This window comes from Anomaloglossus baeobatrachus, chromosome 5 (genome assembly GCF_048569485.1).
Source record: "Anomaloglossus baeobatrachus isolate aAnoBae1 chromosome 5, aAnoBae1.hap1, whole genome shotgun sequence".
NCBI classification, from domain to species: domain Eukaryota; kingdom Metazoa; phylum Chordata; class Amphibia; order Anura; family Aromobatidae; genus Anomaloglossus; species Anomaloglossus baeobatrachus.
Window position 1 is genome coordinate 198,528,287 of NC_134357.1, and position 27,179 is coordinate 198,555,465.

General features: G+C 45.8%; 1 protein-coding gene across 1 annotated transcript in view; it reads right to left on the minus strand.

Moving 5' to 3' along the window:
- The window catches only part of LRMDA (leucine rich melanocyte differentiation associated), a 1,835,625-nt gene that overhangs the window by 1,474,771 nt on the left and 333,675 nt on the right, over window positions 1-27,179 (minus strand). The window lies entirely within an intron of this gene.

The window sequence follows — 27,179 nt, forward strand, 5'->3', positions numbered from 1 at the left end:
AGAACTATCTCTGGCGGTGGCCAGCAGACAGGAGGTAGGAATAAGAAGGGTGTGTGTCTTCCAATTGGTTGTAGCTAAATGATGGTAACTTCAGCTGGAAGACACACACCACCTACAGTCAGACAGTGGTACTGCAGATCCCATAGAAACCTAGCCAGTGGATGAGCGGAGCCTAGGCCACCAGTGCCGCTGGCATCAACTCCACTTCCACCACCAGCACTATCCACGGCAGCAACACAGCGTCGCCTGGTGATTGAAGTAGAAGTCAATGGAGCGGACTCCGGTGGGGACATAACAATGCAAATGCACTGCTTTCCATGCCCACAGGCAGTCGAGGTGTCTGTGATTGGTTGCAGTCAAACCACGCCAATACCCTATGTGACAGCATGCCTGACTGCTTGGAATCGCACACGCTGTGTGCGCTTCTATTGTAATGTAAAAATAAATAAAATTAAAAAATTGGCGTCGGGTCCCTCCATATTATGATACCCAGCACAGATAAAGCATAAGGCTACAAGCTTCAGCCACCAGCCGTGTGCTTATCTTGGCTATGTATCAATCTAAGAGGAACCCCATGTTGCTTTTTTTAATTATTGACATAAATGATTAAAAAAAACAAAAAAAAAACAGCGTGCAATCCACCCAATTTCGATACCCAGCCATAATAAAGTTGACAGCTGGAGGCTGGTATTCTCAGGCTGGGGAAGCCCATGGTTATTTGGCCCCTCTAGCCTAAAAATAGCAGCCTACAACCGCCCAGAATTGTCGCAGTTTATCCTGTTTATCCTAATTGCATTGGTGCAGTGGGAATTGGGGTAATATCAGGGGTTACAGACAACTCACAGCTGCCAGTAAGCCGAAGATTAGTAATGGGAGGTGTCTATGATACCCCCCCATTACTAATCTGTAAGTGAAAAGAAATAAACAGAAACATCAAACTGAACGGAAAGGCCATCCTCAAGTTTAGGAATAAACACAAGCAAACTAAATGAAATCAAAAGTATCTTAATTGACCATTCCCTCCTACTACAGATCCTCTCATCTCTGGGCATCACAGACATGGCCCTATCTTGGCTCTCCTCATACCTAACCGACCGAACTTTCAGCGTCTTCCATTCTCACACCACCTCTACATCTCGCCCCCTATCTGTCGGTGTCCCCCAAGGCTCAGTTCTTGGACCCCTGCTTCTCTCCATCTACACCTTCGGCCTGGGACAGCTCATAGAGTCCCACGGCTTCCAGTATCATCTCTATGCTGATGACACACAGATCTATCTCTCTGGACCTGACATTACCTCTTTACTAACCAAAATACTACAATGCCTGTCTGCTATTTCATCCTTCTCTGCGCGATTCCTAAAACTTAACATGGACAAAACAGAGTTCATTGTCTTTCCGTCTTCTCACTCATCTTCTCCAATAAGCCTTTCCATCAAACTTGATGGTTGCTCACTCTCCCCAGTCTCACAAGCTCATTGCCTTGGAGTAACCCTAGACTCTGCTCTATCCTTCAAGCCACACATCCAAGCCAACTTCACCTCATGCAGACTACAACTCAAAAATATCTCCCGGATCCTTGCTTTCCTTAACCAAGAATCATCAAAAACATTAGTGCATGCCCTCATCATTTCCCGCCTCGACTACTGCAACCTCCTGCTCTCTGGCTTCCCGTCCAACACTCTTGCACCCCTCCAATCTATCCTCAACTCTCCACCTCTCTCCTCGCTACTCCCCAGCCTCACCACTCTGCCAATCCCTTCACTGGCTTCCCATCACCCAACGACTCCAGTTCAAAACATTAACCATGACATACAAAGCCATGCACAACCTGTCTCCTCCCTACATCTGTGACCTAGTTTCCCAGTACCTACCTGCACGCAACCTCAGATCCTCACAAAATCTCCTTCTCTACTCCTCTCTTATCTCCTCTTCCCACAATCGCGTACAAGATTTCTCCCGTGCATCACCCATACTCTGGAACACTCTACCTCAGCATATCAGACTCTCCCCTACCATGGAAAGCTTCAAGAGGAACTTCAAGACCCACCTCTTCCAACAAGCCTACAACCTACAATAGCCCTCAGTCCAGTAGACCACTGCGCGACCAGCTCTGTCCTCACCTATTGTACCATCATCCATTCCCTGTAGACTGTGAGCCCTCACGGGCAGGGTCCTCTCTCCTCCTATACCAGTCTGTTTTGCACTGTTAATAATTGTTGTACGTATACCCTCTCTCACTTGTAAAGCGCCATGGAATAAATGGCGCTATAGTAATAAATAATAATAATAATAATTGACAAGCATAGGCTTCTGGATAGATTCCTCTTTAACCCCTTCCTGACATTGGACTTACTGGGTACGTCCTGTTTGTCATTGTTGGGTACTTATCAACTTGTGACATACCCAGTATATCCTAGTGATTGTGGAGGCACAGACACTGTACCCTCCTGATTACTGCAGAGAGCTCGGCTTATCTCACCACTGATCAATCTCCCGTGAGTGATTGCGATAGTCAGATGGTTGCCATGGTTACCCGATGTCATTACGACCTCCAGGTCACTAAACTACGGAACACATCTGGGATCATGCCAGTAGTATGATCCCAGGTGCTTCTGTCAGTATTGCAGTGACGGCTGTACTGAATCGCAGTGATCGAGCATTGCATATAGGACACCTCCAATCGGAGCAGCAAAAGGCAATGTCACATATAGGGACTAAATTAAAAAGAAATAGAATTTAAAAATCCTGAAAATAATGAACAAAAAAATTAAAAAAATATTTCAATAAATATGTAAATTTACGTTAATTTTTTTTTACACATTTGGCATCTATAAAATGGTCACACTGGTTAACCCCCTCAGCAAACAAGAAACAAAAACATAGCAAAAACTATGTCTTTTCATCATACAGCTGACAAAGTGGAATAAAATGCCATAAAGTCATATATAAATAAAAATGGTACCGCTGAAAACTTCATCTTCTCCCACAAAAAGCAAGCCACAGTACAGCTCAATCAGCCAAAAAATAAAAAAGCTATAGCCCTCAGAATACAATAATGCAAAATAGTTGTTTATTTCTATAAAATAGTTGTTTATGGTGGCGTAAAAGAGGCAAAACATAAAAAACAATATAAATGTGGTATCGCTGTAATCATACTGACCTGAAGAATAAAGCGGTCATCACTTTTATGACAAAGTGAACAACATAAGATAAAAAACTCAAACAAACAAAAAACAACAATTTCTGAATTACTGTTTCTTCATGATTCTGCCTCACAATAATGGAGTAGAAAGCAAGAAAAAAAAATACCTAAAATAGAAGCAATAAAAACTCCAACTCATCCCACAAAAAACAAGCCCTCATATGACTGTCAGCAGAAAAATAACAAATCAGAGTTCATAATTCAGTGATACAAAAAACTTTATTTTGCAAAAAAAACACATTTTTTAGCATGATAGTAGCCAAACCTATAAAAACTATATTAAACTGGTATCGTTTTAATCTTACTGAATTGGAGTATAAAGCCACCTAATCACTTATACCGCAAGGTGAATGGTGTTAAAAATTAAATAAAGCCAATTCTTCAACTGATGTTCATTTGTTCATTGAGCCTCACAAAGATCACAGAAAGAATCCGTTTACATTTATCTTACGCTCTAAAATGAGCACTTACACAGGGGATTACATGTAAATCTCGGAAAAATGTGAATGAGACAACATTTCTAAAGGAGAATTGACTATAATGAGGTAGAGGGAGTCACTTTGAACTCCCGCCTGGCCTGTGATCCAATGGTGTCCTTTTTTGTTAGATATGCACAAAAGTGTAGTCATCAACACTTTTGTTCCTCTGTGAAAAGATGGACACCGCGGAAAAGAGGACAAACGGAATCTTAAGTAACTCTGCTGCCTCATTATAGCAAATAGATCTGTTGAGGTTTCACCTGAATCATGTATTTTGGAAATGTAGATAGAAACCCCGATGTAAGTGATCAACATAAGATAAATGTGAACTGATCAAAATGTTCTGTACCCCAAACTGTCACTAAATAGCATTTAACTCACCCCAAAAAAAACCAGAAGTCCCCACATATAGCCATCATTTTTTAATGTAAATAAAGGGGGCATCCATGTGTCTAAACTACAGTTAACGTCCACTTGTGTGGCATTGTTGTAGTGAAGAGAACCTGCACTTTTCCAGAAGCACGGACTAGGCACAATAATATACTGGGCACGACAAGGGTTTATTTGCAATTTTTAAATTTTGGAACATTCACTGCATTTGACTGAATTTGTGTTTTCCAGAGACTAATAGTCACTACGCCCGTAGATGAACTCCCAGAGGGATGTAATTTCCAAAATTTGGAATTTCCAAAATTTGGTCACTTGAGGGGGTTTCTGTTGTACTGGCATGTAGGGGCACTGCAAATGGACTTTGCAAACTATTCTAGGAAAGTCTGTGCTCCAAACAGTACTGTATAGTCACGTGGGGCATTGCCACATTCAGGAGAAATTGTGTAACACATTATGGGGCCTTTTTTTACCTATTCCCCTTGTGAAAATTGGAAACCTGGGGTTAAAACAACATTTTAGTGGTAAAAAGCTAATTATTTTTTCTTTATTGTTCAGTTATATAAAAGTTTGTGACACACCTGTAGTGTCAATAGAGGAGTTCACTAAGGGGTGCAGTTTGCAAAATGGGGTTACTTGTGGGGGAGCTCCACAGTTTAGGCACCTCAGGGGCTCTGCTAATGTGACATGGCACCCACAAACCATTCCAACTAAATCTGAAAATCTCAAGTATGGCGCTCGTTCTCTTCTATACTTTGTACTTTGCCTCAAAAGTATTTTTTGATGACAGATGAGGTATTGGCGTACGCATAAGAAATTGCACAACACATTGCATTGTCAATTATTTGTTCTTAAGCCTGCAAAAAATATATATTTGGGATTAAAGCAATCTTTTCATGGTAAACATGTATTTTTTTTATTTTCACGGCTCAACGTTATAAAACTCTGTGAAGCATTTGGGAGAAAAAGTTAAATGGCACTTCTTTCCTTCTGAGCCCTGCCGTATGCAGAAACAGTAGATTTCCATCACATATGGGGCATCTGCGTACTCAGGAAAATTGGACAATACATTCTATGGTGTATTTTATCTTGTTTCCCTTATAAAAATGAAAGATTTGCGCTTAAAGCAACATTTTTGGGGTAAAAATTGCATTTTTTCATTTTCACAGCTCAATGTTATAAAATTCTGTGAAGCACTTGGGGGCTCACCAAACATCTTGATAAATTCTTTGAGGGGTCTAGTTTCCAAAATGGGGTCACTTGTGGGGGTTTCCACTGTTTACGTACATCAGGGGCTCTCAAAACGCGACATGGCATCTGCTATCTATTCCAAACAATTTTGTGCTCAAATTGAAATGGCGTTCCTTGCTTTCCAAACCCTGCCATGCACCCATACAGTAGATTTCCACCACACATAGGGTATCTGTGTATTCAGTAGAAATTGTGCAACAAATTGTATAGTGCATTTTCTCGTTACCCTTGTGCAGATGTAAAATTTGTGGCTAAAGTAACATATTTATGGGAAAAAGTAAAATTCTCACTTTTTCCTTCCACATTGCTTTAGTTCTTGTGAAGCACCTAAAAGGGTTAATAAACTTTTTGGATGTAGTTTTGAGCAGTTTGAGTGGTCTGTTTTTACAATGGTGTCCCATTTTAGGTATTTTATGTCACCTAGGTTTTACAAAATCACTTCAAATATGATGTGGTCAGTAAAAAAGTGGTTTTGTAAATTTTGTTGGAAAAATGAGAAATTGCTGATGAACTTTGAAACCATCTATTTTCCTAACGAAAAAAAATATGTTTAAAAAATTACGCTGATGTAAAGTAGACATGTAGGAAATGTTATTTCTTAACTATTTTGTGTGACATAACTCTACTATTTAAGAGCATAAAAATTCAAAGATTGAAAATTGCAAAATTTTCAAAAATGTCTCTACATTTCTAATATCACAAATTACTGCAAAAAATATTGCCTTAAATTTACCACTATCATGAAGTACAATATGTCATGGAGAAACAATCTCAGAATAACTGGGATCCGTTGAAGTCTTCCAGAGTTATAATCTGTCAAAGTGACGCTGGTCAGAATTGAGAATAAATGGCCCGGTCATGGTGAACACCAGGCTCGGGTGTAAAGGGGTTAAACTGTCCACTGGAATTGCTAGAGTCACTGTAAAGCCTAAGACACACGGCGAGAAAAACGGTGCGAGTGGAGTGCGATAAAACATTGCATTCCACTTGGACCAATATTAGCCTGTGTGTCAGCGCACATGAGTGATTATTTTCTCAGCCCTAATCGGACCGAGAAAACAATCGCAGCATGCTGCGATTGTAATGCGAGACTCTTTCTCTCGCACCCATTCAAGAGTATGGGGCGAGAGAAAAATCACACTGCACTCGCGGTACACTGGTGTACAGTGAGTGAAGAGCGAGAATCGCAATAGTCGGCTACGGAGGAGAGAGGGAGAGAAATCCCTCCCCTCTGCAGCATCGGCCCGCCCCTTCACAGAGCCGGCCCGCCCCCCACAGCTGAAGTTCCGCTCGCACAGTCGGACCTCAGTCACAGGGACACTTGGCTCTGCTGTACTGCCAGCGTGAGCCGCGTGTCATGCGAGGATCGCACTAGTGCCCCGTGTGGCCCCGGCCTAACATCCTAAAGCAGCGACAGAATGGCTGCCAATAGGCGATTGTCACTCATGGAAAATAGGATGAAGTAGATTTACAATAAAAAACATCAAATATTTTGTACGTAATTTGCCATCTTAATTAACCCATTAAATGGGTTTTCCAAAATTTACATACATTTCTTCAGAAACTATGATTGCAGATTGCCGAATTCTGATAACATTCAATTTGGACACGGTCAGGATTCTTTTGCCAGCTTAAGTTATGGGCAAGTGAAAAAATGTAAAATTAGCACATTTGTGGTCACGCACTGACAAGCAACTTATCTTGCTTCCTCAATTTTCTAGTGAGAGAAGTGAATGGCTAGTCATCCATATGATAGCACCTACACAGATGCTAATAAAAGCAGCCAAAATAGCAGAACCCTGACAGTGTGCAAATTAACCACTTAAATGCTGCTGTGAATCGCTAAAATCTGCATTTAAGGGGACAGGGAGGCGTGCATTCTCACGTGCCCATTGTCCCCTTTTTCCCCCGCATCTTGATTACGTGGTGCATGCCTTTATGGTTCTCTGTTGAAACCCAGGCCTTTAGAGGAGACTGTGCTTTTTGCTACGTATACACTAGAGATCAAAATTAGAGAACAATGTATGATCACTTGCTTTTTTCAGAAATAATGTAATCTATTTTGATCAATATTGATCAAAATTTGAAGGCTTTTTGTAAGGGGTACACCATGCCACTAGAACAGTGTTTTTACAAATGATACAAAGTTTATCAACATAAAACCTTTATTTTTCCAAACCATGATGATCATAATTATAGAACAACAATGACTATAGCACAGAGAAAGATTAAAAGTAAATTTTTTGAAGGTAATAACAGTCACCAATTAGTAGCAGGTGTACAGACCTTTGCTTTGAATTATTTCAGCACATCTGCGGCCCTAGGACATTACTAGTCTCTCACACTGCTCTGGTGTGATTTTGACCACTCTTCTTCCAGTCTCTTCCACAGTTCTTTGACTGTTATGGGTTTCTTGGCCATAACTTTGTCACCAAGGATTTTCAGAGGTTTTCTATTGGGTTTAGATCAGGACTCTAGATTGGCCATATAATTGTTTCAATTAACGGTTTTACCTGTTTTGCTGTGTGACAAGAAGCATTATCCTGCATGAAATTGCTGGCTGACTGAGTGATGAATGCAAGTAAGGAACCACGTGTTGCTGAAGAAGGTTCTCATACACACTTGTATTTACTCTGCCATACAGCTGTATGAGAGCTCCAACTCCTGCTGCAGAAAATATTCCCCAAATCATGACACTTCCACCACCACCTTTCACTGACTTCTTAACACACTTTGGGTTCAGTCTTACCCCAGTTTGTCAATGAACATAATATTTCACTTCAGAACCAAATAAATTAAACTTGATTTTATCACTAAAATGAACTGTGTCCCACTTCTTCTCTGTCCATACAAAATGTACCTCCCCAAAAGTGAGTCTAGCCTTTTGATTCTTTCTGCTCATGAGAGGTTTGGTCACTGCAAAGTGAGTTTTCAGTCAAAATGCTCTTAAATGTCGTGACACTGTATGATGAGACAGCTTCTTATCCTGTTCAGTGTCGAACCACTGAGCAATTCCAGCTGCAGTGTTGAACCCATGGAGATTCTCTGAATTATTTTGTCCTCTCTTGCATTTGTCTTTCAAGGGTAAATATGCAATATTCTCATAATCACAAAGTTGGAAAAACCAACTTCTCTTTGCTATGGCTGGGTCACCACTGATAGGGTCACCACTTTGACCTTCAGCTGGACAACCTGTTGCCAAAGGGATTCAGACACTTTGTAAAGTCAGTGCAAGCTGGAAAGTTAGACTACCAGTTAAAAAGGGTTTATGAGATAATTAAGAAAATTAGCACCGGGTGCTAGATTAATACCAATAACTAGCAGGTATCTGAAAGTGTTCTCTAAGTTTGATCAGTGTGCATTTTCATTTAGCTCATTTACATTTTTATGATGTGCTTTCGAATAAATTCAATTTATGAAATAAGCTTAAAATACTGCTGGTTTACTCATGTTAGGATATAATCACATACAACAACACAATTACCTTAATATTTAGGAAATTGTGTATTTTTCTTTAATTTTGGTCTCCAGTGTAGCTGTCATAATCCAGGACCGGTATTCCCTGCTCCAGAGTTTCCCAGACTCTGCCTGGTCATGTCAGGGGTTAACTCCCATCAGACTCGTTCTGGTTTCAGGAGACACTGTAGCAGGTCTCTGCACCTGCATTCCTGTGCTGGTTATAGTTTTGCTCTGCAGTCTGTCACTGGCTCTGGTGAGATTTCCTGTTTGATCTGACTAGTTGTTACCATGCCCTGACCTGTACCCTTCCCCATTCGTCCGTCTGTCCCAGTCCCTGATTTTCCACTCCTGTCAGTTGTTTAACCATCCTGGTTCATCTTAATTCCCATGTTTGTGTCTCCTCATCCTCCGGTTTTGTCTTCTGTTCCCTGTGCCCTTTGTGTTTCCCTCTGCATACCTGGTCTCCCGGCATCAGACTTCGGTTCTGCTTTCTGACCTGATTTTGATCCTCTCTTTGCAGTGACTTGACTTTCCTGGCTAGACCCTGACTGCTTGACTACTCTTTTGCCCCCTGGTGGTTCGCCTGTGAACTGCCTGCTGAAGTTACTCAGCTGTACTTCAGCCTCCTTTCTGTTACAGTGTTACTTTGACTCTCCTTCACTACTCTGCAGCCACCTAGTGGGGAATACACTGTACTATGTCTTACCAGCCCTTTGTACAATGTGACAGTAGCAACACTGAATAATTGATGTATATACTACAAGTGATTAGAATATCGCAGATTCAAGTCTCCTAGGGGATCAACAAATAAAGTTAAAAAAATGGAGAAAAAAAACTTGAAAGAATTGAATCACCCTTCTTTTCTAACTGAAAATAAAATTCTAGCAAAACATACACATGTAGCATAGCTGTATCCATAAGAGTCCAATCTATCATAGTATAAAATTAATTAAACGGATTGAACAACATAGAGAAAAAAGAATCCAATTTTTCAGTACAATGAACAATAAGATGAATTGTGTCATTCAAAAGTACAACTTGTTCTGCAAAAAACAAGCCCTTATTTTGCAATATGGCTAGAAAAATAATTAACTTATGGTTCTTGGAAAAAAAAGAGGAAAAAAAAACGCAAACAAGAAAATTGGCCACATCAGTAAGGGGTTAAAGATGGTCGCTACAATGCCATGGTATACACAGTGGTAAGTGTAAGCCATGCCACCTCTGCTTTTCATGTGCTAATGTAAGATAGTGGGCACATTCCTACCCCTGAAGACACCAAATGTGTTCTTAAATATATATGATAAGATATAAAGTAATGTTATGTAGGAATGTATAGTGTAAGGTATTGCAATGTATAATATGTAGCAGAGTTGAGAATGTTACTACGTAGAGGCGTAGTAGAATTAAAAATGTGATGTATGTGTATTGGTATAAGGTGTAATGTTACACACGTGGTCAAAATTGTTGGTACCTTCGTTTAATGAAAGAAAACACCACAATGGTCAGAGAAATAACTTGAATCTGACAAAAGTAATAATAAATTAAAAATCTATGAAAATGAACAAATGAAAGTCAGACATTGCTTTTAAACCATGCTTCCACAGAATTTTTTACAAAATAAAAATCATGATATAGGCCTGGACAGAAATGATGGCACCCTCCTTAACACTAGAAGTCCCAGAAATTTCGAGCTCCCCCCTGAAGTCGCGAAAGAGGGTCAAATGACTGATGATAAACTGAATAGAACTAACTAGAAACTAAATGGCTAAACTCAATGGAAAACAACAACCTCCTGTGGTGCGACAGTAATGGCCTTAATTACAGAAAAGACGGTGATTATGGGATGTTAGCTAAAATCCTTCAGGTCATTCGACCCGTCTCTGGGTTCCAAAGGTAGAAATGTTAAATGACCCCTCTCTGGGACTTCTAGTGTTAACTTAATATTTGGTTGCACAACCTTTTGAGGCAATCACTGCAATCAAATGATTCCTGTACCTGTCAATGACACTTCTGCACCTCTCAACAGGTATTTCGGCCCACTCGTCAAGAGCAAACTGTTCCAGTTATCTCGTGTGTGAAAGTTGTTTTTGCCAGATGGCATGTTTCAGCTCTTTCCAAAGATGCTCCATAGGATTTAGGTCAGGGATCATAGAAGCCACTTCAGAATAATCCATTGTTTTCCTCTTTTTGGTTTTTAGTTGTGTGTTTTATGTCACACAGCTAAAAACAGAATCAAGACACTCTGTGCCAGATGCAGTGAAGCAGCCCCAGAACATTACTGAGCCTCCTCCATGTTTCACGTAGGGACATTGTTCTTTTCTTGATATGCTTCATTTTTCCGTCTGTGAACCTGGAGTCTAGGAGGATGTGAAGGATTACCCTGAAGTTTAACATACCATGTAAATACCTGTTAGCAAGTTAATTGTTACGTAAAGAAGTGCTGTTATCTACTACAATCGAGTGCCGTCTGATTTGTTTGCTATAGACCCACAAGCCAAAAGGTACTGTCACACTAAGCGACACTCCAGCGATCCCACCAGCAACCTAACCTGGCAGGGATCGCTGGAGCGTCGCTACATGGGTTGCTGGTGTGCTGTCAAACAGGCAGATCTCACCAGCAACCAGTGACCAGCCCCCAGCCGACCACCCACCAGTGACGCGTGGAAGCGATGCTGCGCTTGGTAAGTAAGGTAAATATCGGGTAACCAACCCGATATTTACCTTGGTTACCAGCGCACACCGCTTAGCGCTGGCTCCCTGCACTCCTAGCCAGAGTACACATCGGGTTATTTACCCGATGTGTAGTCTGGCTATGTGTGCAAGGAGCAGGGGGAGCGGCGGTCGCTGGTAACGAAGGTAAATATCGGGTAACCAAGGAAAGGGCTTCTTGGTTACACGATATTTACATTGGTTACCAGCGTCCGCAGAAGCCGGCTCCCTGCTCACTGCACATTCAGTTGTTGCTCTCTCGCTGTCACACACAGCGATGTGTCAGGTTTCCAGGTTTTCCAGTTCTCTTTTGACTGCCCTTGCCCTCGGTTAACATGGAGGTTACCGTTCTGTTGCCCTACTTCCTGTCCAGCAGCTTAAAAGGCCGCCTCCCAGCCCAGTCCAGTGCCTGAGTATACTGCCTGCTGTGTGCTCCTGCTGTGTTTGCTGCTTATTCCGGATTGCCTCGGGATTCCCCTAAAGGACTACCTACCGATTGTCTCAGGACTGTACCCGGCTCTTAAGGCTGTGCCCGGATTCCGTTTACCATCTTCGGTCAGCACTCCGCCTGGTTCTCTTTTGGTTCGTAACCATCCTGGATAAACATTTCCGTACGGACACTCATTGACTTTACCGCTTGCTCCTTATCCCGGCCGCTGCGCATTTAGGCCTTCCGGGGTAGATTGCCGGACAGTCCCTGTATAGGGGTTCGCTCCGGTGGTCTCCCTGGGGGAGTCCGGTGCGTGGTCCCGGGAATCCCCTGCGCGTCTATTACGGAAAGTATTGTATGTGTTATTGTATTGTTGTGTTTGTTCTGTTTCTACCGTGGTGACATACTATAAAACATCTTGTACCCGGAACTCGTCTCTGATTGTCATTGCCCTACGCTATCGAAATCCTCAGAATATAGAATAAGTATTACATTATACTCAGGCCATTAGAGGATTTCGCTGGGGCAATGACTGAGACACGAGTAGATCAGCTGTTCTCCATGATTAACTCCCTGCAGCAGGAGATGGAGGTGGTGCAGACTAAGCTTAGAGATGTGGAAACGCAGCTGGGCCATGATCACCAGGTACTGGGTCCGGCTATACAGGATTTGCAAGTCAGAGTGGAGGCTCAGGAAGCCGTCCCCACTACGTCCGTACCAGCTGCCGGTATGCCTAGGTTACCCCCATTCCGTTTTAATGGTGATCGTAGTCAGTTCCGTGGATTTATTAACCAATGTATACTGTTTTTCGATGTACATGCTGAATATTACCGTTCTGACCGGTCAAAGGTGTTATGTATCATCATGTTATTAACCTCACGAGCACTGGCTTGGGCTAATCCGATGATAGAAAACCGGGACATCCGTTTAAATCACCTAGATGACTTTCTGAACGCAATGGCGCAGATGTTTGATGATCCGAATCGCCGTGCTACCGCTGAATCTGCTCTCCTTTCCTTACGTCAGGGAAAGCGCTCTGTCATTGAATACGCCACTGAGTTCAGGAGGTTAGTGGTAGACACCGACTGGGGAAACAATGCATTATTGTCCGTTTTCAGAAAGGGTTTGTCCGGTACCATCAAGGACGAGTTAGCCCGTTCCGAATCCCCAGGGGATTTTGACCTGTTTCTCCAGCACTGTGTGCGCATAGATACCCGTTTAACGGAACGTAGACAGGAAAAATGGGCAGCTATAAACCGTATAAATAATAATACATTTCCTTCCAGAGAACCGGCTTTCAGGACGCCACGGGAGGCTGAGGACGTTCCTATGCAAGTGGACTCTCTACAAAAGCGAGAGACCAACGAACGTCGTGAACACCGGCTCCGTGAGCGTTTGTGTTTCTACTGCGGTCAATCGGACCATTTTTTAATCGACTGCCCGAAACGTCCGAATCGCCCAAATAAGGTATTGGCAGCCATGGCAGAGTGTGATAACACGGACGCAGAGTCTGATATCTCTGAGGCAAGTGGACACTTGGATGCGGTATTTCCCTTGACGGTAATGTCTACCTCACCGAAGGACTCAGAAGGGAAATATACCCATTGTTCACTCCCCATTCAGATCCGGTGGGAGGGACAGCTAATTCCTACCTCTGCAATGATAGACTCTGGGGCAGGGGGAAATTTCATGGACTTTTCTTTTGCTAGTAAACACGGTATCCGGACTCAGCAAAGATCCTTACCGGTTACCATGGAGACGGTAGACGGATCTCCGTTAACATCTGGACCAGTGGATCGGGAAACAGTACCGCTAGAATGCGTGATGAAACCAGGTCAGCAGGAGACTCTTGTTTTCATGATGATCTCTTCTCCACATTTTCCGATTATTCTAGGTATTCCGTGGCTACGGTCTACAAATCCGGTCATCAATTGGGAAACTAAGGAGATATCCTTCCCACCGCAGAGTGATCCGGCCATTTGTCCAACTGTTCCGGTAACACCACATGCAGAAGGCACGGTACAGGTACCCGTTTTACCCTCGGTTTATCGTGACTTCGCTGACATATGCGACAAAAGAAAGGCCGATCGGCTTCCTCCGCATAGACCGTATGATTGCCCCATAGACTTACTCCCAGGGGCAGAAATCCCGTTTGGTCATGTTTACCCGTTGGCGGCACCTGAGCTAGAAGCCCTAAAGGAGTATATTGATGAAAGCCTGGCCAAGGGATTTATTCGCCCGTCTACCTCGCCCGCAGGGGCACCCATCTTTTTTGTGAAAAAGAAGGAGGGGACTCTGAGACCCTGTATTGACTACCGGGAACTGAATAAAATAACCATCCGGAACCGGTATCCGTTACCGTTGATTCCGGAGCTATTGGAGAGAGTCCAACAGGCAAAGATATTCACCAAATTGGACCTCCGTGGGGCATATAATCTGCTTCGTATACGTCCCGGAGACGAGTGGAAGACCGCGTTCCGATGTCGGTACGGACATTTTGAGTATTTAGTGATGCCTTTTGGACTTTGTAACGCTCCTGCGGCATTTCAACATCTAGTTAATGATATTTTCAGGGATATCATGGACCAATTCATGGTGATCTATCTGGATGATATTCTAATCTTTTCTGATTCTCTCCAGGAACACCAGGAGCACGTCAAGACCGTACTTACCCGGCTGAGGGACAACCACCTGTACATTAAACTGGAGAAATGTGAGTTCCACTGCTCACAAATACAATTCTTAGGTTATGTCATCTCTCCTCAGGGACTGAACATGGAATCTAGCAAGATACAAGCCATTCTCGACTGGCCGGAACCGGGAAACATCAAAGAGGTACAACGCTTTGTCGGTTTTGCCAACTTTTACAGACGCTTTATCCGTAACTTTTCAGAGATTGTTCGTCCCATCACCCTGTTGACTAAGAAAGGACAGAAGTTTGTATGGTCCGCCCAGGCTCAGGAAGCGTTCCATCGTCTCAAGGGATGTTTTACCTCAGCACCCATACTAGTGCATCCGAATCCCGCACTTCCCTTCATCGTGGAGGTCGACGCTTCCGACTACGCATTAGGGGCCATTCTTTCTCAAAGGACCGGGGACAAGAGTCTCCTGCATCCGTGTGCCTTCTTCTCCCGCAGGTTGTCCCCTGCGGAAAGGAACTACGACATTGCGGATAAGGAATTATTGGCGATTATTGCCGCCTTCAAGGAATGGAGACACCACTTACAGGGAGCCGCGCAGCAAGTGATAGTACTCACAGATCACCGTAATCTGGAATTTCTCAAGTCTGCCAGGTGCCTGTCTCCACGACAAGCCCGTTGGAGCCTATTTCTTAACCAATTCAATTTTGTTGTTACATACCGTCCAGGTTCACGTAATGGGAAAGCCGATGCCTTGTCCCGAATCCCTGCCGTGGACTCCGTGCCTGGAACCCCGTCGCAGACCGTGTTAACAGATGCCAATTTCGTTGGAGTAATCCAGGACCAGGACTTGTGGAAGGACATCAAGCTGGCCTATGATGGTGATGTATTTCTTGCTGCCCCCCCGAATGATGTAACTCTTGTTCTTCGGAATGGTGTGTGGTTAAGAGAACGACGCATTTATGTCCCGGAGGCCGTAAGACTTCGGGTTCTCAAGTTGGTTCATGACTCCGTGTTGGCCGGTCATAGGGGGGTACAGAAGACGCAGGAATTTCTGAGCCGGTTTTTCTGGTGGCCTACCTGTTTAAAGGACGTGAAGGACTATGTCCACTCATGTGTGGTTTGTGCCCGGTGCAAGGTCCCTCGTGTGGCTCCTACGGGACTCCTCCAACCGTTACCCGTGCCATCTCGCCCTTGGGGGTCTATCTCCATGGATTTTATTGTGGAGTTGCCGGTCTCAGGCGGGCATAATACCATTTTAGTGGTGGTGGATCGATTGACTAAAGCTGCTCACTTCATTCCGTGTACCGGTCTTCCCTCAGCCGCAGAGACAGTGGATTTGGTTGTCCAGAACGTATTCCGATTGCATGGGGTACCGGATGAGATCATCTCCGATCGGGGCGTGCAGTTCACGTCGAGATTCTGGAAGGGGTTTTGTACGGCACTCCAGATTGATGTCTGTTTGTCTTCTGCATACCATCCTCAGACAAATGGACAAACCGAACGGACGAATCAAACCCTGGAACAATATCTTCGCTGTTATGTCAGCCATCTCCAAGACGATTGGTTGAAGATGCTTCCGTTGGCGGAGTTCTCCTACAACAACACTCAGAGCAGCTCCACTAAGGTAACGCCCTTTTTCGCTAACCTGGGTTACCATCCGACTATTTTGCCTAGGTCACCGGTTGCGGTTTCGGTACCAGCGGTGGAGGACAGAGTGACAGAACTACGACAAAATCTGGAGGTTCTAAGGAACACCGTAGCTACGGCCCAGGAGCGTTACAAGAGGTCGGCGGACACTCACCGGAAACCGGCACCCATGTACAAGGTAGGGGACTCTGTATGGTTATCCACCAAAAACCTGAGATTGGGTGTTCCTTCGCAGAAACTGGGACAAAAATTCATCGGTCCGTTCAAAATCACCGGGATCGTGAGCCCTGTGGCCTGTCGGCTACGGTTACCGCACCATCTAAAGGTACACCCGGTCTTTCATGTGTCTCTCCTCAAACCCGTTTCCCCTAATACTTTTCATGGTCGTATTGTGCCTCCTCCTCCACCTGTGATGGTCGACGGCGAGGAGCAGTTCGTGGTTGAAGACATTATTGACTCCCGGCTCCATCGTCGTCGGCTTCAGTATCTGGTACGTTGGCAGGGGTACGCCCCCGAGGACGATTCCTGGGAACCGGTGGGTAACATTCGGGCACCCCGGAAGATTGCTCAGTTTCATCGCCGGTACCCGGACAAACCTGGCCCTGATCCGTCCTGAGGCCGTCTCTGGGGGGGGGAGTAATGTCAGGTTTCCAGGTTTTCCAGTTCTCTTTTGACTGCCCTTGCCCTCGGTTAACATGGAGGTTACCGTTCTGTTGCCCTACTTCCTGTCCAGCAGCTTAAAAGGCTGCCTCCCAGCCCAGTCCAGTGCCTGAGTATACTGCCTGCTGTGTGCTCCTGCTGTGTTTGCTGCTTATTCCGGATTGCCTCGGGATTCCCCTAAAGGACTACCTACCGATTGTCTCAGGACTGTACCCGGCTCTTAAGGCTGTGCCCGGATTCCGTTTACCATCTTCGGTCAGCACTCCGCCTGGTTCTCTTTTGGTTCGTAACCATCCTGGATAAACATTTCCGTACGGACACTCATTGACTTTACCGCTTGCTCCTTATCCCGGCCGCTGCGCATTTAGGCCTTCCGGGGTAGATTGCCGGACAGTCCCTGTATAGGGGTTCGCTCCGGTGGTCTCCCTGGGGGAGTCCGGTGCGTGGTCCCGGGAATCCCCTGCGCGTCTATTACGGAAAGTATTGTATGTGTTATTGTATTGTTGTGTTTGTTCTGTTTCTACCGTGGTGACATACTATAAAACATCTTGTACCCGGAACTCGTCTCTGATTGTCATTGCCCTACGCTATCGAAATCCTCAGAATATAGAATAAGTATTACACGATGTGTGCTTCACAGCAGGAGAGCAACATTTAAAAAATGGTCCGGGACATTCAGCAACAACCAGTGAATTTCATGAAATAATTAAAAAAAAAACAAAACAAAACTACATGGACTTCGCCCCATTTTTGTGTACAACTAGGCAGCTGGGGATTGGAGTCCGCAGCACAGGTTGGCCCGAGCTTTCTGGGCCCATCTGCTGCGAATTTCAGTCCGCAGCTGCCCCAGAAAATGGCGCTTTCATAGAAGCACCATCTTCTGGCGCTGTATCTAACTCTTCCAGTGGCCCTGGTGACGGGTGGCACACTGGGTAATAAGGAGTTAATACTAGCTTTGTTTTACTAGCTAGTATTAAGCCAGAGATTCTTAATGTTAGGCAAGTTTGACCCGGCCATTAAGAATCTCCAATAAAGGGTTAAAAAAAGAGACACCACACAGAGAAAAAATATTTAATTAGAAATAAATACACAGACACACTTAGAGACTCCATGTTTATTACTCCCTCTCACCCCTCCACGATCTTGGTCGTCTGTCTTCTTTCTCCTTCAACCCATGCAGCTCTGTTACTTCAGACAGAACAGGGGAGGAAGACGCTCCTCCTCCCTCGTGCAGTCTAATCACTCAATGAGTGAGCAGAGGCTGAGGTTTGGTATTTGGTGACGTCACCGCTGCCACCGTTGCAATAGTAACCTGACAGGCGGGTTACTATAGCAACGGTGATCTCCGATCACCTGATTTCCGGCGCCGCTATTCACCGACTGTGGCAGCCTATCCCTGCATGTGGGCTGAATCTGTAAAGAACATCGACATGCAGGGACGAGACAAAACAATCACTGATTTAAGGGAGACCAGCCAGGGAAAACACTGCCAGCAGCCAGCGAGGACACTCAACACAGTGAAATCCTAGGTGCATCCCAGAGGGATATCTGGCAATTTTCTGTGTTGAGACTCCTACCAGAGGCTCCACGGACCTTTTGGATTTGACATGCAGGGACGGAGAGCCGACCATGTGCCAGAGCATCTCGCTGGTACACAACGCTCGCCGAGTATACCGAGTACTGAGATGCTTGGGTGAGCACCGTGTACCGGCAAGATGCACTTGACATCCCTGACAGGACCTAGCATAATGTCATAGCCATGTGACCGGTCTGTAAACAACGAGGTAATACAAAGTGATTGGTCACATGGGTATGACGTCACGGAAGGTCCATCATCAGTGCTGGTTACCTGGGGGACACAGCGATGATCGGAAGAAGAAGCGGCGGGAGACAGAGGCTGCAGGATGCGTCGCGGGACCTGTAAGTATAATGACAATGTTTATTATCAACTATATTCTTTATTTTAAAGCCCCCCCCGCCCCATCACATAACTGTAAAGTCCAAGTTCGGGGTTTGGACGCAAGTTCGTGTTATATCAGAACCCGAACGCAAACTTTACAAAACGTTGGGGCGAGTCTCCTGAACACCAAACATCGGGGGGTTCACCCATCTCTACTAAAGTACCATTCCAGCGGGAGATTTTTCAACACTGGAGTAGTGCTTTTATTCTGTCTTCTACTTGTGCTATGCCATTTTCATGTGTTATCGGTGCTGCACCAGTTGGTCTCTAGCAGTTTGTGACTTGCCAGCTCCTCCACTGGTTCATGGAATGCACCAGAGTTCACTCTTCAATGCAAGTCTATGAAAGCCTCGTTCTGGCCAATGAGATGTTGCAATCCTAAGATGGCGTTGTGGGACTGGAGCAATGCCAATATAAGGTGAATACCCTGGAGAGTGAGTATAGGACAGAAGTAGGGACCTTGAATTAGACACAGCACTCCAGTGGAGAAAGGAAAATACAAAAAAAAAAAAAGGTGTGGTGCTTACAAATTAAAAAAAAAAAAAAAAGATCTAGATCTAGTTAACCTGCAGACAGCTGATAAAGTAAGACACAAGTGACCTAACATGAAGCACATGTTTTTCTTGTCTAATGTGTGTCTAGACATCTGAACTAAGGATTTAAATTCAATGAAGCCAGTAACTACGCATTTAATAAAGTTTTAGCAAAGTGTATATAACTGCTAAAGATGCTACAGTGTTTGTATTATACAACCATTGGCCACATGGTTACAGCATTGGAGAAGATGATGTAAACACTGGCTCTCATTATCTTGTGACAGCATTTTAGCACCAAGAACAAATTTCCATGTTACACTACTAGCTGTGTAAAAGGCAAAGCACATCTTCATTAAAGTTTCGCACATGACCAAACAAATAAATGAACCAGAAACTATTGCAGACTTGCACAAACACTTGTTTAAATAAAATTATGCAGTTCCACTGGTCATGGGGAAAATCACTGAAATTATACTTACAGTCCATATACAACATTTTCACACAAAAAAAGAAGCTTTTAAGTAAGAAGAACGTCCTTTATTAAATCACTTACTACATAAGAAACATACTTTAGGAAGTTCCACATATAATGGCTATATAACTTGTTTACGCTGGAGAGGATCATTAAATTCATTACAAAGTAATGATCATAGTGGTGTAAAATGGTCATATGGCTAGGTTGCATACCAGAAAGGTAGGAACTATTCTTAACCATCATGCACTCTGAGGCCTTGTGCGCTCGCTGCATTTTTGCGCATTTTTTGGGTTGAGTTTTGGTCCCAAACTGCATGCATCTCCTTCCCCAGCAAAGTCTATGAGATTTTATTTTTGCTGTCCACACATTGCAGCTTTTTTTGGCTGCGTCTTTGTGGTGACCACTGCAGCATGTCCATTATTTCTGCATTTTTTCCAGCGTTTCTGAGCCCTTCCAGTAAATAGATTTGACGTAAAAAAAAAAAAAGGAACTGGGCGCAAACGCTGTAAAATAAAAATGCAGTAAAACACAGCAAGAAATGCATGCAGAGAGAGCGTCTTTTTGGGATTAAAAACGTGCATCTTTGTGCTCACCACAAAGATGCAGTGTGCGCACTTAGCCTAAGGCCCCCTTCACACACACGTGAAAAAAAACGGACCGTTTTTTCACGGACGTATTAAAGGAGTGGTTTGCTCCCCGTGTGCCGTGTTTGTGGCACATGCATGTTCTCCGTGTGTTATACGTAATAATACACGGAGAACGGAAAGTCCCGCCTTACCTGATTCTTCTGGAGCTGTCTGTGGTGCTGAGTGACAGTGTCCGGCACAGGCCACGCCCCGCTGATGCTGCTTCCGGCCCCCAGTGAAGAAGATGCGCTGTTCAAATTCACTGGGGGTCTGATGCAGGTGACAGCCGCGGCAACGACTGCAGGGCTGGTAGAGGTGGGTATGTGTTTTTTTATTTTTACAATGACCTGTGTGTTTCTCCGGCGCGTGTCACGTGGGACCGCATCCACACTACATCCGTGTGTTATGGGTGCGGGCCGCGTGACACCCATGCTGCCGGAGAAAAACGGACATGCTGCCGTATGGGGCACACGGGCTCACGTCTCCTCCACACGGAGGCACGGGCCAATGGCTGAACACATGTGTGCACATAAACCCATTGATTTTAATGGGTATACGTGTGCCCGTGTCTCCGGTACATGCGGGAACGGACCTAGTACGTACCGGAGGCACGTGCGTGTGAAGGGGGCCTAAAAGATACATATAGGTGGTGGAGAAGCCATCTAGTGAAAACTGTTAAGGATAGTTTTCTATCAACTTATTGGCAACAGTTTGTGAAAAGTAAATCTCTCTACAAGCAATGTTATGGTCATAAAAAGTAATATGCCATGTTTGGTACAGAAGGATTTGACTGTCATGTAAACACATTTTGAGGGTATTGGGATCAGCACACTACAAGGTTTACTGCCAATTCACTGACACAGACAGTTCTCAAGCAATAGCCCTAGCAACAAGGCTAGTCCACCATTAATAGCAATCATACTAGCAAGCATTTCACCATCTGCAAAGTAACTTTGATCAGCTTGCCACCATAACTTCTCAATCTGCCCTTACCACCTCCCTGACTGGTAATAGAAATTGAAATCGGCTGAACAGTTACCAATACAGATTTATTCTCTGCCATTCTTCTTAGGCCGGTTTCACACATCCGGCTTTTCGCTTGTTTGCCGGATCCGGCGCTCTCCCGTACAGACAATACAGTACAGTGACAGCGCTGTAACTTCCGGGTCACATGCGCCGGTCACATGACAGCACGTGACCGGCGCTTGTTGCGCTGTCACTGTACTGTAGTCACTGTATGGGAGAGCGCCGGATCCGGCAAACAAGCGAAAAGCCGGATGTGTGAAACCGGCCTTAGATAATCTGGTGTTCTCAGCATGGGGTAATATCATCTTTCATGAGCACTTTCTTTCAGATCATCTTTAAATGGTAAGCTTTAACCCCTTCACGACCTTTGACGGATCTAGCCGTCATGGTGCCCTGGTACTTAAAGACCCATGACGGCTAGATCCGTCATGGCGAAATCGCGGCCCCGAAGCACCGGGCACCGCGATCGGTTTTAAAAAACTGTAGATTCGGGAAGGAGAGGACTTGTACCTGACCTCAGGAGGGGTGGTGTCTCCTTCCCGGACCTACGGAGGCTGTGATTGGCTGAACGGCGTTCGTCAGCCAATCACAGCCAGTGTTATGTTTCAGCCATTGAAAATGGCTGAAGCATTGAAATCCAGCTATGTCAGTGCTGCTGCAGCACTGGCCATTGGCTGGAGCTCAGTGAGCTTTACTGCACCCGCCCCCAGCTCTGATTGGAGAGATCGGCCTTGTGACCGATTTCTCCAAGCAGCACCGTGCCTCTGGGACCGGGTGAGCTCGCTGTAGGAGATCGCTCTCCTCAGCGTCTCCCTCCGTGGAATCTGAGGAGAGCGATCCCTGCGGGTGCCCATCTGTGAGTCACAGCCCTCGATCCACCGCTGCCCTGCTCCATGTGCTTCGCCCCTCCTCTCCCGCTGCGCTCCTGCATGTGACGCCGCTACTCTCCCGCTGCGCCCCTGCATGTTATGCCGCTACTCAGCAGTAAGAGCAAGCGGCGTCAGATGCAGGGGGTGGCGCAGCGGGAGGAGAGCGTCACGGCGGCCGCTGCACTCTCCCCATCAGCTGCTCCACCGCCCCAGCATCTGCCGCTCCCCTCTCCCCATCAGGTACTGCTCTCTCCCCATCTGCCGCTCCCCTCTCCCCATCAGGTACTGCTCTCTCCCCATCTGCCGCTCCACCGCCCCTGCATCTGCCGCTCCCCTCTCCCCATCAGGTACTGCTCTCTCCCCATCTGCCGCTCCACCGCCCCTGCATCTGCCGCTCCCCTCTCCCCATCAGGTACTACTCTCTCCCCATCTGCCGCTCCACCGCCCCTGCATCTGCCGCTCCCCTCTCCCCATCAGGTACTGCTCTCTCCCCATCTGCCGCTCCACCGCCCCTGCATCTGCCGCTCAACTCTCCCTATCAGCCACTGCTCTCTCCCCATCTGCTGCTCCACCGCCCCTGCATCTGCCGCTCCACCGCCCCTGCATCTGCCGCTCCACCGCCCCTGCATCTGCCGCTCCACCACCCCTGCATCTGCCGCTCCACCGCCCCTGCATCTGCCGCTCCACCGCCCCTGCATCTGCCGCTCCACCGCCCCAGCATCTGCCGCTCCACCGCCCCAGCATCTGCCGCTCCCCTCTGCCCATCAGCCACTGCTCTCTCCCCATCTTCTGCTCCACCGCCCCTGCATCTGCCGTTCCACCGCCCCTGCATCTGCCGCTCCACTCTCCCCTGCATCTGCCGCTCCACTCTCCCCTGCATCTGCCGCTCCACTCTCCCTATCAGCCGCTCCACCGCCCCTGCATCTACCGCTCCACCGCCCCTGCATCTGCCGCTCCACCACCCCTGCATCTGCCGCTCCACCGCCCCTGCATCTGCCGCTCCACTCTCCCTATCAGCCACTGCTCTCTCCCCATCTGCCGCTCCACCGCCCCTGCATCTGCCGCTCCACCACCCCTGCATCTGCCGCTCCACTCTCCCCTGCATCTGCCGCTCCACTCTCCCCTGCATCTGCCGCTCCACTCTCCCCTGCAACTGCCGCTCCACTCTCCCCTGCATCTGCCGCTCCACTCTCCCCTGCATCTGCCGCTCCACTCTCCCCTGCATCTGCTGCTCCACTCTCCCCTGCATCTGCCGCTCCACTCTCCCCTGCATCTGCCGCTCCACTCTCCCCTGCATCTGCCGCTGCACTCTCCCCTGCATCTGCCGCTGCACTCTCCCCTGCATCTGCCGCTGCACTCTCCCCTGCATCTGCCGCTGCACTCCCCAGCATCTGCCGCTGCACTCCCCAGCATCTGCCGCTGCACTCCCCAGCATCTGCCGCTGCACACTCCCCAGCATCTGCCGCTCCACTCTCCCCATCAGCCGCTCCACCGCCCCTGCATCAGCCGCCACACTCTCCCCATTAGCCGCTCCACCGCCCCTGCATAAGCCGCCACACTCTCCCCATCAGCCGCTGCACTCTCCCCATCAGCCGCTCCACCGCCCCTGCATCAGCCGCCGCACTCTCCCCATCAGCTGCTCCACCGCCCCTGCATCTGCCGCCGCACTCTCCCCATCTGCCACCACACTCTCCCCATCTGCCGCTGCACTCTCCCAAACAGCCACAGTTCTCTCCCCATCTGCCGCTGCGCCCTTGCATCTGCCACCTCACTCCCCCATCAGCCTCTGCCCCCTTGCATCTGCCACCTCACTCCCCCATCAGCCTCTGCCCCCTCCCTGATCTGCTGCCTGCTCTCTCCCATCCCCTTAATCCTCTTCCCCCTCTCCCCCCTCCCGGATCTGCTGCAATCCTGCTGCCTAGATCCATTCTGTAAGGTAGCTATCCCCAATCTCATCTCCCACTCCCCTTTTGCAGCACATCCGTGCGTTCGTCCTAATTTTTTTTTCTGTAAACTAAGAGAGAAATACAAATAAACTTAGTTTAGGGCCAGTAAAATTATACTGTAGTAATCATCAACTACAGTATTTTTTACTGAATATTGTAAGGGTCAGCCCAGTGCCACACATGAGAGCGATGCTCGAGTCTCACACCGCATCATCCGGCACGGTCGCTCTCTTCCAGACAGGAGTGTGCGGCTGTGTCGGGTGATGCGATGCGAGATTTGTGCATTGCTCTCACGTGTGGCACTTGCCTTAGTGTCAGTTGCAGGTGCATATATTTTTTTTTTTTACTGACGTCTGTATTTTTTATTATGCCAAACTAATATTTCTTTGTATTGGGGGGGTCTAGTTTCCAACATGAGGTCACATGTGGGGGAGCTCCACTGTTTGGGCATATCAAGGGGATCTCCAAACACGACATGGTGCGGCTAACGATTCCAGCTAATTTTCCATTTAAAAAGTCAAATGACGCTCCTTTCCTCTGGAGCTCTGCCGTGCGCCCAAACAGTGTTTTTCTGCCACATATGAGGTATCTGCGTACTCAGAACAAATTGCCCAACAAATTTTGCAGTCCACTTTATCCTGTTACCCCTGTACAAATTAAAAAATGGAGCCTAAAATAACATTTTGTGGAAAAAAAAAGTACTTTTTTGTTTTTATGCCTCAATGTATGAAGCACGTGATGGTTCAAAGTGCTCATTACCCATGTAGATTTATGCCATGGGGGTTTAGTTTCCAAAATGAGGTCACTTGTGGGGGAGCTCCATTGTTTAGGCACCTCAGGGGGTCTCCAAACGCAACATGGCGTACGCTAATAATTCCAACCAATTTTGCTGTGAAATGGCGCTCCTTCTCTTCTGAGCCCCGCCGTGTGCCCAGCCAATTACTTTCCACCACATATGAGGTATCTGTGTACTCAGGAGAAATTGCACAATACATTTTATGGTGCATTTTTTTCTGATACCCTTGTGGAAAAAAAAGCTACCTGGTTGAAATAACAATTTCATGGTAAAAAAAAAAATATATATATTTTCACGGCTGAACATTCTAAACTTTTGTGAAGCCTCCAGGGGTTCAAAGTGTTCAGTAAACATCTAGATAAATTCAATGAGGGGTCTAGTTTCCAAAATGGGGTCACTTGTGGGGGAGCTTTAATGTTTAGGCACCTCAGGGGGTCTCCAAACACAACATGGCATCCACTAACGATTCTAGACAATTTTGCGTTTGAAAAGTCAAATGTCGCTCCTTGCCTTCCGAGCCCTGCTGTGCGCCCAAACATTTGATTTCCACCACATATGAGGTATCTGTGTACTCAGGAGAAAATGCACAATACATTTTATGTTGCAATTTTTCCTGATACGCTTGTGGAAAAAAAAGCTACCTGGTTGAAGTAACAATTTCGTGGTAATTTTTTTTTTTATTTTCACGGCTCAAAGTTATTAATTTTTGTGAAGCCCCCAGAGGTTCAAAGTGCTCAATAAACATCTAGATAAATTCCATGAGGGGTCTAGTTTCCAAAATGGGGTCACTTGTGGGGGAGCTCCACTGTTTAGGCACCTCAGGGGGTCTCCAAACGCAACATCGCATCTGCTAATTATTCCAGACAATTTTGCTTTCAAAAATTCAAATGATGCTCCTTCTCTTCCGAGCCTTGCCGTGCGCCCAAACAATTGATTTCCCCCACATATGAGATATCGGTGTACTCAGGAGAAATTGCACAATTAATTTTATGGTGCATTTTTCCTGATACCCTTGTGAAAATGATAAATTTTATGGCTAATGTAACATTTTTGTGTAAAAAAGTAACATTTTCATTTTTTTCCTTCCACATTGCTTTGGTTGCTGTAAAGCTCCTAAAGGGTTAATAAACTTTTTGGATGTAGTTTTGAGCAGTGTGAGGGGTGCAGATTTTAGAATGGGGTCACTTTTGGGTATTTTCTGTCACCTAGGTCTCTCAAAGTCACTCCAAATGTGATGTGGTACCTAAAAAATTTTTTTTGTAAATTTTGTTGGAAAAATGAAAAATTGCTGATGAAGTTTGAACCCCTCTAACTTCCTAACGGAAAAAAAAATTGTTTCGAAAATTGCGCTGGTGTAAAGTAGACAAGTGGGAAATGTTATATAGTAACTATTTTGTGTGACATATCTCACAGATTTATGGGCATAAAATTTCAAATTTTGAAAATTGCAAAATTTTCAAAATTTTCGCCAAATTTCCAAAATTTTCACAAATAAATGCAAAAAATATCGGCCTAAATTTACCATTGACATGAAGTACAATATGTCACGAAAAAACAATCTCAGAATTGCCAGGATCCGTTGAAGCGTTCCAGAGTTATAACCTGTCAAAGTGACACTGGTCAGAAATGTAAAAAATGGCCAGGTCTTTAAGGTGAAAACAGGCTGGGGGCTGAAGGGGTTAAATCGACTATTGCAACTGGTTGCCTTATGCAGAATCAACACCGGTTTACAAGAACTGGACCCATTTATCTGTCCAATCCTGGAGATGTCTTATGTGGTCTATGTCACAAACTGCCGTCTGCTGCCCTTATCGTCAGGACAATTTTGCAATTGACAAACAAAAAATAGAGGAGGCTGCAGCTGTTCAACACAGGCACTCGCAGTGAGGGTATTGTATACATATCAACAGTTCCAGCACGTGGAATATATATATATATATATATATATATATATATATATAATCTCTAATATATAAAGCTGAATGTGTGTGTGTGTGTGTGTGTGTGTGTGTGTATGTCCAGGATTGGCATCTGCACAGTCACAGCTACAGCCACAACATTTTGCACACTCACGCTTCT